The sequence below is a fragment of the Grus americana genome, chromosome Z (genome assembly GCF_028858705.1).
Source record: "Grus americana isolate bGruAme1 chromosome Z, bGruAme1.mat, whole genome shotgun sequence".
In the NCBI taxonomy this organism is placed as follows: Eukaryota; Metazoa; Chordata; class Aves; order Gruiformes; family Gruidae; genus Grus; species Grus americana.
This window is the reverse complement of record NC_072891.1, coordinates 78,983,084-78,998,755: the sequence shown is the minus strand read 5'-3', so window position 1 is coordinate 78,998,755 and position 15,672 is coordinate 78,983,084.

Genomic DNA, 15,672 nt, shown 5'->3' with positions numbered 1-15,672 from the left:
ATCCCAGCCATTTTGAGCAACACTTTGGAGAATATCCTAGCACAATTGAACAGCTCACTTCAGAGTTTATCTGTCTTGGATCAGAATCGTGCCTTTTACTTACAGCATCTGCCATACAGGTTGCTGACTGATATTCTGTTTTCTAAAAACATCAACAACAGCAACAAAACTTTATCTTTTTCTGTTAGAAACCTCCAAACTGAAACAAACCAAAAAAAAAAAAAAGACAGAGGAGGTTTGGAAAGCCATAAAACATAAGAAAGCTACGATTTGTTCCTGGAGCTGATTACAGCATTCACAAACCTGCTTGTCTGATGATAGCTGCCTTTCAAAGAGATGTCCTGGGTAATGGACAGATGGACTTTTCCTTTTGGAAACAAAGAGTCAGTGAGTTTTTGATTTCACGGTGCTTCAAAAATGATGCTTAAGTGCACTCTCTGCGTTAGTCATAGAGTGTACAATGAAAAGGAAATTTAGAGTTTATTTATGTTTTCCCATGTAGCAATCTAAGACAAAAAATGAATGTTTGTGCTGTTGAAACCAGTCCCCTGTAGTTACAGGTGTTACAGGCAACTTAATTCCATAGAAAACCTACTCCACAGGCTTTGAGTCACTCAATAACTCACATTGCCTCTGCCAAAATCAGGATTTCCAGTGAAATACCATGCAATGTATGTAATTTTGTCCTTTTCCAGCATTCAAACTTTTTTATTTCCTCCTAGCTTTTGTAGATGCAAAAAGAGTAATTCTGTCTCAAACAAATTCTGAAAGTGTACAAATCCAGAATGTTATAAACTGCAATCTCCCAAATTCCTTAAGAATTACGGTGAAAAAAGTCAGAGGCGCTGGCAATGCTGCGTTCATTTGGACATTTAGTGATTCTTCTGTACCAATCTGCAGCAACCTGCATGACTGCCTTCAGTCACCTTTGACAGGGACAAATCCGTCAGCAATACACCCAATTTGTCATCGATGTGGTGCGACTTCCACTGACTTCGCTCTGTTATCAGCTCAAACACTAAGTTAAATAGCAGAATTAGAACTAAGCCATGAACATTTACAAAGCATGATTTCCATTTTGTTATGAAGTCCAGAATTTGTTAATGAGTTCTTTTCTTAAAAACCTCCCAAAAAGAAGCAAACAAAAAATTCAAGCACACATGCTTATACACAAGCATGGATCATCTAAAGACTTTCAAGTTTGCCATACTGAAGTATTTTACTCCAAACACTGCTTTTTTTTTTTTTTTTAATTGGAACGCATAATAGACTGAGGGGAATAATCACCAGGTTCATTATAGTGTGACTAAAAAATTTCATTTAAGACTTAATGTGTTGATATATGTAAACTTAACATTTAATCAGACAGCATCAGATACTACAACCTATTTTCCAACCAATGCTGCAATTATAGATCAGCCAAACCTACTCAGAAACAGGTAGTTCTGATAAGTCTCTAGTTTAAAATTTAAGACTTTATGAAGCAAAATAAACACAACTTTATAGCCTTTTTAAAGAAGCATAAACTGTCTAGAATATTATCTTTAAGAGAGCAGAGGTAACAGTTACTTTTCATTTTGATGCACTCAAGGTTTCTTTCCTGAATATTCTTTTTACATAAAATATGTTTTGCTTTCAAAATATTGAAAAATAATTTTTCAGTTTTCGGTTCCAAAAATTATTTTCAGCTGTGGGTAAAAAATAACTTCTAATTTTAACTCAAATTCATAAATATTTTACATATTTTAGCTATCACTGAAGCTACTTGGTGATGATATCCCTGTGTTGCCTATGACTTATTGGAAAGCATGATAGTGTATTTTTTCAGAAGAGTCCAGGGAAATCTTGTGAATTCCTTTTAATGTGTCTTGTAAAAGCATGCACTTGACAATAATTAAAACATACTCTCAAGTGTTTTTCTGGAATTCTACAGTTAGTATATTATTAGTGACAATTTGATTAAATAGAAAGGAAAAAAATTAAGAAACGGGTATCTTCCCTATGTTTTGATACAATTGAATGTGGTCAAGTGTTTTTAAAAGAAAAACAAAACAAACAAGAAAAAATAAAAGGAATACATGTACTGATCAGGAAGAAGAAGGTCCTTGTTTTGAATAACAAGCCATTTCATGCCCTTTACTCAGAATATTTTTATTTTTCAACAGATCTGGAGCATACATTACAGTATCCAAAAGTTTTGTTTTTAAATGATGTCATCAAGGACAAAAGAATTAGCAATTATATGGTGTGCAGCAGATCTGCACCCGTATGAAGCTTTTCAGTTGCTTACATAATCCACTACTTGTGGAAATGCTCATGTGCACTGCGATGCTCCAAAGACCTTTGCATACACCACGATCATTGTGTAAGATCGTTTTCCCAGTCCTTACAAATTGTAAATAATCAGTCTTTTTGTGTGAACAGCAGTTGACTCAGTTGACCCTGATACCTCCAAAAATAGAACATAGAATTTCCAATCAGAAGAAAATCTGAAACGCAAACCTTTGACAGTATCAAAACTCTCTTCAGGTTTTTTTCCATCTAATTTTCATTACCCAAATTTGCATAGACTATTTGTAATATGTAGTAGTTTAATCCCAGCCATTAATTAAGCATCATGTAGCCCCTTGCTCACTCCTCCTTGCCACAAGGGGATTGGGAGGATAATAGAAAAAAAAAAAGCTTTTGAGTTGAGATAAAGACAGTTTAATAGGATAACAAAGGAAGAAAATATTGATGTTGATACTGATACTGATATGTACTGATACTGATACTGATACTAATACCAATACCAATACCAATACCAGTACTAATATCTATAACAAGCGATGCACAATGCAATTGCTCACCACATGTGGAAAAAACTCCCCTGATGCCCAGTGTGTTTCTGAGCAGTGAATCTACCTCAGGGCTACCTTCTCAAGTTGTATATGGAGCATGTTGTCATATGATGTGGAATATCCCTTTGGCCATTCTGGGTGAGCTGTGTGCTCTCCCAGCTTCTTGTGCACCTGGCAGGGCATGAGATGCTGAAAACTCCTGAACTTAGTGTAGACACTACAACCACCTAGCAACAACTAAAACATCAGTGCGTTATCAACATTATTCTCATTCTAAATCCAAACCACAGCACTATACTAGCTAGGAGAAAGAAAATTAACCCTACCTCAGCTGAAACTAGGACTGTATGTCATTCCACTAATCTTTGCCCTGGGGATATCTTGAATAATTTGAATTTCTAATAACCACAGTAGTAACTTGTCATTGCATTTAAGTATCTGAAATCCCCAAACAGTCAAATATATTAGGGACATCATGAGTTACAAAAATGCAATCAGTTCCTCTCTGTGAAGATAGAGTATCTTCCCTTTCAGTCCCAATGCATGGGGGCGAAAGGAAAGCAGCACTTTCATTTCACAAAAAAATACGTCTGGTAGTAAAACTCACTAGGTAAAACTAAGTGTAACTCTCTGAGCTTACTTAGTGCTTCCACAGATGATTTTGAAAAGCTTGCTCACAGTACTGTTCATTGGATATTGGCCACATTGCAGTTATTATCTTTGTTTCATATTTGCCTCCATTAATTTCAGGTATCCCTCTGGTTTCCTGCACAATGCAAGCGACAGTTTTCCCTAGGTCAAGCAGCCCCCAGCCAACAAACTCAGATCTTTTGTATCAGTATTTCTCTTACTGATACTGAAACTCACCAGTGTGGCCAATAAAGTTCCTGAAAGGGAACGTTTCCCTCTCAGGCAGCAGAGACTATACGTACCATACGACATGCTTAGGGCGCTAGATTTCAAGACCTTGGCTACGCATAATTAAGTTCATACTGCAAATGCAAATGCACAGAATGATTCCCTGAGCATGGTTACGAATGCCATTGCTGGCATTACGTGCCCTTTTGTAGGGAAGTCTCTTTGTCACTCACGCTGAAGGATGTCCGATACAGTCCCAGGGAAAATAACTGCGGGAAAAGTGCTTCCTTGTTTGCCAGTCATTCAAATGCCAGAGCTGAAAACACAGCTTGCAAAGCTACATCAAATTCTCTGCAATTATCCCCTAATGCTCTGCTCTCTGAGCTCTGTAATGCGTACAGAATGCAGCATGGGAAAACAAGGCATCGAGTTATGGCATACGAAAAGTAACTCTCTGATTTTTAAGAGTTTAAGCCTAGACATTAAGGCATAACAACATGACTGACAAGCTAGTTAGTACTTCAAACACCCAGAGAGGAAAGTGGCTTCTTAATGTTAATCTTGATCTCGACGGAGACTACAAGACCCCTTAAGTCCTTGCCATCCACGGAAGAATGCAAAGTGGGTAACATAGTTGTACCATATGTAAAGGAAGGAACAAGGACAGCTCCAACCGTAGCCATGTTGCAGCCAATATTTAATAAAACTCTCCCAAAGCAGTGAAGCCTCTTCACTACTAGTGGGGGGCCAAGGAGAGGGGAGGAAAGGAAAAAATTCTCCTTTGATTTGACTTCTCACCTCAGACTAGACTGGTACAAGTCCCATGCCCAAATTATAACACTATTTTACAAAAGAGCGTCTGCAGAAATAGACATTTCAAACAAAACAGAGAGGCCAATGAATTTGAGTTTTGTTTAAGATTGATATTTTGCCATTATAATAACTGTTAGAATCCAGAATGAAAGGTTTTTTCCAATGTGCTTTTTCTAAAATCAGAAATGTTCCAATGTTTCCCTCTTCTTCTCTCAAAACACTGGTTTTGTCATAAGAAAGATTACTTTACCAGCATGTTCCTTCAGCGAGGCTCTGTTTTTTCATGCACAAGTATTTTGCCACCATTTGTTTCATGAGTTTGCCATCTCTTATAACAGAATAGGCGAGAAGACATAATTGGAATTCTTTCCATTTGTGGCTTAACCTTACTGGAGAGACCTTGAAGAAAAGGCAGAAGCGATGAGCTGAAATGCAATACCACTATCTCCTCATCATTTCAGCTTGATAACATGTGCTTAGAATATTCTATAAATAGAGAAGTTGTGTTTTTCATAGAATCATAGAATCGTTTTGGTTGGAAAAGACCTTTAAGATCATCAGGTCCAATTGTCAACCTAGCACTGCCGAGTCCAACCACTAAACCATGTCCCTAAGCACCACATCTACGTGTCTTTTAAATACCTCCAGGGATGGTGACTCAGCCACTTCCCTGGGCCACCTGGTCCAGTGCTTGACAACCCTTTCGGTGAAGAATTTTTTCCTAATATCCAATCTAAACCTCCCCTGGCACAACTTGAGGCCATTTCCTCTTGTCCTATCACCTGTTACTTGGGAGAAGAGACCAACTCCCGCCTGGCTACAGCCTTCTTTCAGGTAGTCATAGAGCATGGGAAGGTCTCCCCTCAGCCTCCTTTTCTCCAGGCTAAACAACCCCAGTTCCCTCAGCCACTCCTCACAAGACTTGTGCTCTAGACCCTTGGGATGCAACTGTCCAGGACCAGCCCAAGGCATACTAACCTTAGTACACAAAATCCAAAATTTGCCAGAATTATGCTGATCCTTGGTTAATTTGGGATCAAGAGACCAATGACTAAATTGCTATATCATTCCACAAAAAATCCCTCCCAGGTGATTTATGTCACTCACGACAAGAAAAGTGGGAGCCTGAGTCGTGTGAAAGAGCCAAGAGAGACAGTGCAAACTACAGTATAAAAGTTAAGATTAAAATTATTCCTCTTATTCCTGTGTGGACAGATCGATTTAAGCACACACATCCTGTGCTGCTTCACACCACTCACACCATCTCGTGTTTGCTTTTTCATCACCAAAACTTTACTGCAAGGCATGCATCAAGTTAGAAAGCTTGAGAAATCTCTTCTGTTCTAATTTCATGTCATCTGTACCAGGATGCAAACAAGAAAACCTTCTATTTAATTGCCTGTAACATCTCCTTGTGACATTTCTGATTCATTTTCCTGCTGTAATGTTCTTTGATGAAGACATGAAACAGAGTTCACATTGTGAAACTTGCCCCAGGCTTTTCTTAACCATACATGGTAAGCTTTTGCAGGTACAAAACTGCAGTATGTTGTACAAAAGCTAGAGTCAGAGAGGTCCTCTTTCGATTTGTATGTTCTTGTCTATTGTACTCCATGTGAAAAGGTGATAAAATACAAAACAGCTTTTCCTGTCATGATCATCATTTGCATAACGCTAAGCTATGAAAGCAGTAACTCAGTCGTACAACGGCGAGATATTTACACGTGTTACATACTTCTCTCATGTACCTGAGCATCTCAGGGAATGAATACATTTATCCTAAGAGCACTAATGAGACAGAGAGGGTTCATCTCCGGATGAGTGGCATCTGAGACAACAAATGATTTGCTCAAGGTTCACATGAGAGAGTCGTGGTAGAGTACAAAATCCTCAGACCCTCAATATCCCAAGGTCACATCTTAATCGTTGCATCATTTATAATTCATATACTGACATCCAAATGCATAGTGTTCAGAAGACTTTCTATATTACCCTTAAAGATGTCTTTCTGACTTATTCCTTCAAGATCTTCAGAAACTTCTGCCATCTCAAGGACCAGATGCCTGTTTGCATGCTGTCTGTCAGAGGTCTCGGACCATCCCATTGCCCAGGGATATACATTCCTGACCACCAGCGTAACTAGATGTGGAGCCCAGTCAGGCCTCGGGGTTTGCTGTTGGAGAAGACGTTGAACATAGCTGGAGGAGTTATTTTTTCAGCCTTCAGCTTTTCATTCAAAGCCAATCCGTGTTCCCACATGCTTGAATTTCAGCTTGTCCTGCTCCCCAGGAATTGGCTGTTTTCCTCTGCACTACCCTGTTACACTTGAATTGAAAGTGCAGGATGGTTTTGGAGTAGCTCTCAAACTTAAAAGGCAAGAGGGAGTCTTTTCCTCCCTCTTCTGCTTGATAGGCAGAGCTTGTATTCAGAAAATTGTTCCTCAGCAGAAGGACAAATGTCAATAACATGTCTAGGACATGTTCTTCAGGTACAAGGAACTGTATAGAGCATATGCTATGGTGAAGTGCACATTTTATTTCTGTGTAATGAAGGGCCAGAGAGCAGCATCCAAAAAGATATTAAAAATAGCAACAAAAGCAATGAAAGAGACAAAAAAATTACAGTGGTTAAGAAACACTTCTGAATCCAATGGCACTCTTTTTTAGGATGTACCCAAGACATAATGGTAGGCACTATTAAAGTATACATTTCTTTTCTAGTTAAGATTATTTCCCCAATAATTAAAAGTATCTACAGTGGGTAAAGAAGTGTTTAAATGTATTACACATTACACAGGATATAGTTCACAAGGATGGGGCATACAAGTGGGTGGGCTAAGATGAGGAGAAGAAGTAGAAGAAGAAGAAGTAGAAGAAGAAGAAGAAGAAGAAGAAGAAGAAGAAGAAGAAGAAGAAGAAGAAGAAGAGGGAGGAGAGAATTGAGATTTAAAAATTGTTAGTCTGTGTGTACAATTGCGTGCGATTCATTCAAAGTTAAATTAGGCTCTGTGCAAGATGAGCTAAAATTAATGTCACAAAGAAATGCAACCCTATTTGTGGGACTGTACAGCAGGTAAGCAAGCACCCTGTAAAACAGATACCTGCAATTTATGACTATGCAAATGTCTTTGTTTATAAATGCTTTCCATGGCACTTCTCTTTCACTTCTTCAGACACTTGAAAACTCTCTGGATCCTCATGCAAGCACTATTCTGCTTGTTTATGGGCTTTCGATTTTCCTTGGAATAACGAAAATGTCAGATTTATTTCAGTACATGTGCTTAAATGTGTAAATTGCTCCTGTGACAATCTGATGTTGTGCTGGGAGAGCAGGGGGAAAATCATGGAAGATACACGCTTGCCTTTCTCCCAGGGGAATCAATACACATACTGAAGGGATTTCATATAAAAGCAATCTCAAACATTTAAATTACATCCTTTTTTGTTTGTTTGTTTGTTGGTTGGTTTAGTGGTTAATAGTACTTTCCATTGGCATTTTATTTCACTTGTTTTAACCTTTTTATTTTTATGGGTTGTTTTCTAAAATTCTTCCTCATACGTGCTGTACATGAGGGTGGTACGACAAAACTGGCACCTCTGTGACCAGTTTCGGTTAGTAACAGCCGTGCCATGAGACTGTCTCTGCCAGTGGAGCCTATCTGATACTCCCTTGTACTGACAGGACTTTTAAGCCTCCAGCCCCAAGAATATTCTTCAGGTTTCCTTTTCACTGAATCTTCTGCTCAGAGAAGAGCTTTCAGGGGACATTTGACTTGCTAATGACCTGTGGGGCTGTATCTCAGATAGCAAAGAGATTAGGCAGTGAATTTAGTGAAGCTAGTTCTGTAGTCTTGGTTCCAGGCGTGATTCCTCTCCATCCTCAGCAAATGCAGAAGCTGAGGCTCCAGCATGCCAAGGACGAGCCCTTGCAGAAATGGAAGCCGGTAGCTCACGACTACAGCTGTGCTTTTGGAGAAACCTTCCCCACTGAGAGTTCTTCATTAAAGAGCAGGATGACATTTATCTTCATTTCTTGAGCAGTTCAGCAAACAGCCTTTTGCGTAGCAGTATCAGTCCAGCGATACTAGTATTTGTCTTACAGATGCTGGTGAAGGTCCCCTTTCACAGGTCAGGTTGCTGAACAGGAGACAACCTGCCTCCCAGACCTCAAAAGCTAACACACAAGTAATCTTTAAGTCCTGAAAGCAAGCATCTCTAGATTCATGCACCGAAAGGCTAAATTAATTCAATGGCATCACCACACACTGCATGAAATAAAGCACACATTTCATCCCTTGCAGGATCGGTGCCTTCTTAATATTGTTGTTCTGTTGCCAATAGACCTGAGCTATGGTCAAATTGCAGGACAGAGGCTAACAATTCCCCTCAGAGTTTAATGAGCCATGGCTTGAGTGACAGACACATTTGCCTAAGCATCCCAGTCTGACTGACATTGTCATTTGGCCTATGAGATGACTCAAATATGCCTTGCCATTTACAATGCATATCAGTGCATTATTGTGAATACATGTCAACCAAAGGCATTAAACTCTTTCCTTGGCTTGGTGGAATATCGATGACATTATAAGATTCTGTGTTAGGAATAGCTATGTTTACTTATGTCCAGATCAACTAGCCTTCAAATACACTGAATGAGTCTTGTAAGAAATCACTAAAGGTAGAGCAATTAAAATAATCACAGTTCATGCTACGGTACTGGAAAATATGATGATTAGTTTAAGATAACACCTCCCCAAGTCCACCTGTAGTCCAAAGGAAATGGTATGTTTGCCTTGCAAAGAAAGACAGTCATTAGCTTAACAAGCCATATTATGAATTAGACAAGGATTGTAGGAGCATTTGTTGTAAGTGTGTCAGAATAGATTCTGAAGTATACTAGCTTGGGTTTGTTTTTCTTAAAAATTAGCCAGAAACAGTTTGGGGTTTTGTTTGTTTGTTTGCTTGTTTGTTTGTTTTTAAAGGAATGAAAGCAGACGTGAGAACTGAAACTAACGTTGATTTCAACTCCAAATAACACGGACGTTTTATTACACAGTATCTATTACACAGAACATGGAAAAAGTTACGCCACAAACTGCTTTGAAAGATCCGACCTCCAGAGGGAAGAGGAGCAATTTCAGCAGTTTACGTGACCAGTTACAGAACTTGATCATGCAGAAATTATACTCATTTGGACTCCAGAAGCATCCTTTTTTTTGCTATAATCAGCTATCGCACTAAGAGTCCTTTATTACACTATTTGTGTTTCTTTAATCTTGCTTTATGTCCCTGACTCCTATGTCTTTAGCAATTTTAATTAACAGCAACAAGAAGAAGTGGTTTATTCACAGGGAAAAAACAGTCATCATACTCCTAAAATGATCAGCAGCTTAACTATCAAAATGCTTCTGGTTACAGCTGGTTACTAGCAACACCGTTCTTGTGCACACCTCTCTGTTTCACCACGCTATAAAGCGTTAATAGTTTATTGCCATGACTCGTTTACTTGCCCAGTAGTGCAGATGGCTGCAAGGACAGTGGGATTTCCTCCGGAGGGCTGCTGCACTAACCAGCTGCTGCCATGATCAAAAGGGACTGAATCCAACCTAGGAAGTCAGGTGCCACCACGCAGAACCCGACTGTTCAGAGGACAATGTCAATGTATCATCTGCCACCCGACGGGAATGTATGAGAAGCGAGGTGTCGTAAAAATGTGATCATCAGAACCAGAGAAAAGGTCACAGTACCCCACAGGAAGATCTGATATGACCCAGAGCAAAACTCAACCTGAAGTCAAGCAGCTTCTATTAGAAGGTTTTGCATCTTCCCTGAAGCATTATGATAATGCTCTCTGCTGGAAACACAATGACTCTGGATCAGGCAATGCTTTCTTTTATATGAACCAAAATGTCTATGTCTAAAAATTATCAAAGTGGAAAAGAATCCAACCTGAGGAAGAGTTTGACCATCTATTTTCAAGCAGAATATTCTGAGTTTAGAATTAATTTCTTTCCCCATGCTCTGCTCAGCTCAGCTCTAATTAAATTAAAAAAAAAAAATAAAAGGGTGTTTTCACCAACTCCTCTGGGAAAACAGCACCCAGGAAAGAAGATAAGACTGTTTCAGATCACAGGAGTTGCTTTTGGCTAGATGAATATAAAAGCCCAGGAGGTCGGGAGATACTCTCTCACACCCTTCTGCACTAGAATGACTAGTCCATGCATCACTGCCCCAGGGAGAGCATTCCTGGGCAAAGAGGAGAGCAGCAGCAAGGTGGTGCAGGCACCTCCCAGTGGAAGAACAGATGTGCCACCAGGAACTGCCACTCGCTCTACTGTAGAAGGCAATGCATAAGACGTGTGTAATAGATGATAACAACTGGTGCTGAAAAAGAGTTCAGCCAGCATGCTGTTTTATCTGCCTTTTTCCTTAACCAGTCGAGTAGATATGTTTTTCATTTACAGGTGATACTTTAATGGGACGGGGGATTGCATGCAAGGTGAAGGCTTTCTAAGAAGGCAAAATTTACTTATCCTCTGTGATTGGGTCAAGCATCTCCAATCTCACCTCTACAGGAGAAGATGCCTGCACCTGGTTTCACTTTATTTTCTTAAATTTGTCTAATGTCAGCAGGTACAATATGAGTTTCATGCACTACCAGTAGGAGTTTAGCTTGAAATATTCAGTATCATGCTGTTCTAAGGCTGGTAACAGTGCCAGACACTCTAACAAGCATTTAATTTCAGTAAGTGTGTACATCTCCTAAGCTCTTATGAAAACAGCAGCATGTTTACAATCAACACCACAAACCATCAAAACTTGACTGGCACATAGCAATAAGGGATGATTTTTTTTTAAATTTTATTTTATATCAGAGAGCATGAGCACACAGGAACAGATTAAGAGGGAGAAAATTCTTCATATCCATCTCTACTCTTACTCAGTTTAAGCATATTCTTCTCATTCCTAAATGAACACAAGTATGTATATGATGCAGAGCTCCCAGAAAGGAGGGGAAAAGGCAGATTTATCCCCAGCCACATAACATACATGTTACATACCACTACTAGCAGCAAAATGCTATGTTAAAAGTATTGCCAGAAAGTAGCTTTCAATACCTACACTCTGAAAAGACCTTTGAGCAACTAATTTTCTTAAGTAGCAAAGAGAGTGAGAGAGGTCCCTCGGAGAGTGCCCTGCTGAGATCGGTGCTCTGCGTATTGAGGCTCCTCCTGAATCCCAGTTCAGTGAACCTGTTAATAACATATATTTGATGTTCTTTTTATGGGATGTAAAAACTTCTCAAATGTGCTCTCTTTTCTTAAATAATTTGCTAAGCAAAGTGTGTTTGAGAGAATTGGGGGGGAGATGGTTTGTTTAACGGGGACTGAATTCTGAGTACTCTCTGCAAATAAATTTGCAACGCTTCAGAGGAAAGATAAAGAATGAAAAGTTCATTTAAAACCAGAATGATTTGGTTTTCCTCTATAAATCTTCAATGATCAAAGATAATACCTTTTACTAAAAAGCAAGGTCATATGTTGGTAACTTGACTTTTTGTTTTGCAATTTTCTACTGGCTCTGAATGTGCAATGGAAACAGAGTTAGCACGATTTTTCTCTACCATTTTGTTTATAGGTCAAGCAGACCCGCATTTGGTAAGAAATGTGTGATTTCTGTAATTTAAAAATCAGGAGAATGTCTCTTTCCTTTTATGCATAGAGAAACTACATTTCTGGTAAGGTGTGAATTGAAAGGGCACTCTAGTGAAACGCTGGGAGAGTGAACTATAAAGACAAATTATTTTCTGATGATTATTCCTTACAGCCTTGAAAGATTCAGTTTTCCATTCTTTAGGCCTCTGAGTTTCAGTCTTTACTGCTTTGCTTGACTGCCTTGCCTGCAAACACCCACCTTTTTTCTGCAGACAAGGCCCCCAGTTTGAAGGCTCAAAGGTTGATTCTGACACCTTCCATGGAAGAAAATGCTTTTCCATAGTTAATTTCAATTTCTTGTCCCAGGCTAAGGAATTTAAACCTCTGAAAAGTAGGATTTTACTCCTTTCTTGTTCACTTTGCTTTTGTTCAGCTGCTGATACAGCTGTAGGGAATTCTGTGGAAAAAATCCTTTGACAGGCACAGCTGGAATAACCCATGAGAAAGAAGCATCTGCTCAGGAATTTGCCCTCTTACTCACAGAAACACTCCTTGCATTTCTGCCCCAGGTCTGTGGGAGTCCAATAAAGTTCCCTTGTTTAACTTGGTTTCCAGGTCAATTTATACTCCCCCTGTCTCAGGTGTAAGGAATGTAACGTTTTGAGTGGCAGGGTTTTTTTGGGAAAAACCTGCTGCAGGGAGAGTCAACGTGTTTGGGTTAAGATGCTGAATTCTGGCAAGAAGTAAGTGCTATAGAAATAAAGTTCGCTGTGCACATAGTTCCAGCAATTGCAAAATATTCAAGTGACACAAGGATTGCGCTGTGCACTGAGCAGAGTATTGAATATCCTCAGTTAACAGAACTTTTCAGTGTAAGCCGGCAAGACTGATCAGTAGTGGGCAGCAACCATGGGAACGAGGAGAAAGCGTTTGCTGTAGGGCAGCGATGGACACAGAGAAGAACAGAACACAGATATCTGGACTGTGGGCCTGGATTGTTTGTTGTGTCTTTACACCCTGTCCTTATTTTAAACTTGTCCTCCAGAGAACTGTATGCTCTTCTTGCCTTTTGACATGCTTGCAGAATTAAAAAGCTCAATATCCCCATGTTCGTAATGAGAATATGGACTGGAAGGGGGCTGAGGTCAGACTTGTACAGAACTGCATTTCACCGAGCTTCTATCTTGACAGTGAAATAGTCATTGCTGTTTTCTGAAGGTTTTCTCATCACTTTTACATGAGCTTGTTGTGGTGTATCTATATTATGGTTTTGAAACTAAATTTAAGACTGTTGTGTGAAACATGTCAAAAGCCTTACTAAAGTGAACATCTCTAACATATGTACACTGTCGAGGAAAATTAAATGGATTTGTCAAAAAAAAATTCCTGTCAAGTCAATGTTGGCTGTCACTAATTTCCTCATATTACACTACATCCTTATAAACACATTGACTGCCAGTGAAATGGAATTAATCCCCACCCCACCTCCCGCCCCCAGAATTATTTTCCTAAAAATAGGAATTGAGGACATTAGCTTGCAATTCTTCAGCCCTGTTTTTCATTCCTCCAAAAGCAGAAAATAACCCACAGATCTACTGTTACAGAGACAGCTTGACTGCCACTATCATTTTCATCCTCTTTTCTTCTTTTTCTACCTTCTGTCCACTACTGAATGTCCCACAAACTCAGGCAGGATAACTTAGATCCTCCTCCACAAAAGATGGCATGCAGCTAAGGGTATAGTGTGATTTCTAATACAAACCTTCAAAACCGACAGCATGAAAGTCTCACACACAGGAAACAATATGACACTGAATAATCCTGCTCTAAAATCCTCAAAGACTAAATGGACACCGCCCTTTCATTTCGGCAGCTTTCATTCCAAACTTGCATATTCATAATGCCATTCCTATGGATCAGGTACAACGTTTTGGAAACTTGACATTGCAAATCAGAGCCAATCCCCTTCCTTTTTGCTGGATGTCCATCCTTTGGAAGTTTTTATTTCCTATACATATGCAGCCATACAGAGGCTCTATGAGTATTATTTTCTTAAGTACTCCTCTTTGAAAGCCCCCAAACAGCTGCTTCTGTAAAATGAAAGTGGATAAAAACTGTGATAGGAAGTACTATTAGATATAATTGTTCTGACCACAGAAAACTGGTTGAGTAATTCTCTAAAATGCCTCTAATGGCTGTCACATTTCTCTGCCTGATATTTGTGTGTAATCAAAGTGTCAAGAGGTTTCACTGTCTTTAGCTCAATTGATAGTGTAAAAAGAGAATGAACATTGGATTTAAAGCCAAGCAAACTACCTTCAGCATCAAATGGAAAGAGGTGAGGAGTATGTTAATCACACAGCATTATTTTTTTTTTTTTGATGGTTTCTGCAGTAAAACAGGAGAAAAGGGACATCACGTGTGTCTAACATGTTTTGATCCATTCCAGCTCTAAACTGAAATCCCATTGTGAAATTAGAGAAGTATTGTCTTTCCACGGATTCTTTCACAAGCTCTTGATCCCAGTGCAAGTTCTCATCTGGAGTCACACACCTCTGGCTCCAGAAAAATAAAATCCCTTCTTCCTCTTCTAGAGTCAGTCCCTTTAAAAGGACTACACCGAAAATGCAAATCTCTCTTTCGGAAAGAAATTTTCAGTGTGAAGTGGAACCTACTGCTCTACCACCAATATCATTTTATCTGTAGAAAGCTTTGCATGGAAGAAAGGTCTAAGCAAAAGAGACCTTGCTACCTAGGATTGATCTCCAATTACCCGGGACTTTCTGCATAATCTGTTTTGTTGCTCAACTAGGCTTTGCAATTCCTAAACTTTCTGAAGAACTTTGTGATGACGTCCATGCATATTACCACATTTACACTGGGAAACAAAACTCAGTAGTCAAGCAAACGAGTTAATAAGATTATCATTCATATTAATTTAATTGCATGGGGTGGCTTTTCCCCCTTTCTTCAACAGAGAAGAGTCTTAGCTGCTCTTAGGTATTCTTTTGCTGCAGCTTGAACTAGTGAGTTTGGCCTCCCTCTCTCTAAAGACCGATAGAAGCCATTCTTGCCTCAGAAGGATCAACTAATTCCATTCTTTTTTAGGACTTCCAGTCTGGCGAGTATTGTGAACTGGCATTCCAGCACTGAGGAGTCAACCTCCGCATCATGTAGACAACAGCCATGCTGCTGGCACACGTGGATCCTACCTGTCATGACAAAACAAACTGTTTCTCTGTCTCGCTGTACCTCCTGCGTATCTCTAATCAAGCCTTGTCTCACTGGGAATTAAAAACAAAACAGCTGGAGAGAAGATGAAAAGGTTCAGAAAAATACACCTATACCATTTTTTTTTCCCTATGAAATTTCAACACAACCTTTCAATGTGCTCCAGTAACAAAATTCTGTATACCAAATATGAACCATTCACAGATTTAAGTTCAGCACTTACAGAGGAAAGCCATCTACTGCTTCTCTGAGCTGGAATAAAAAGAGATCACGATT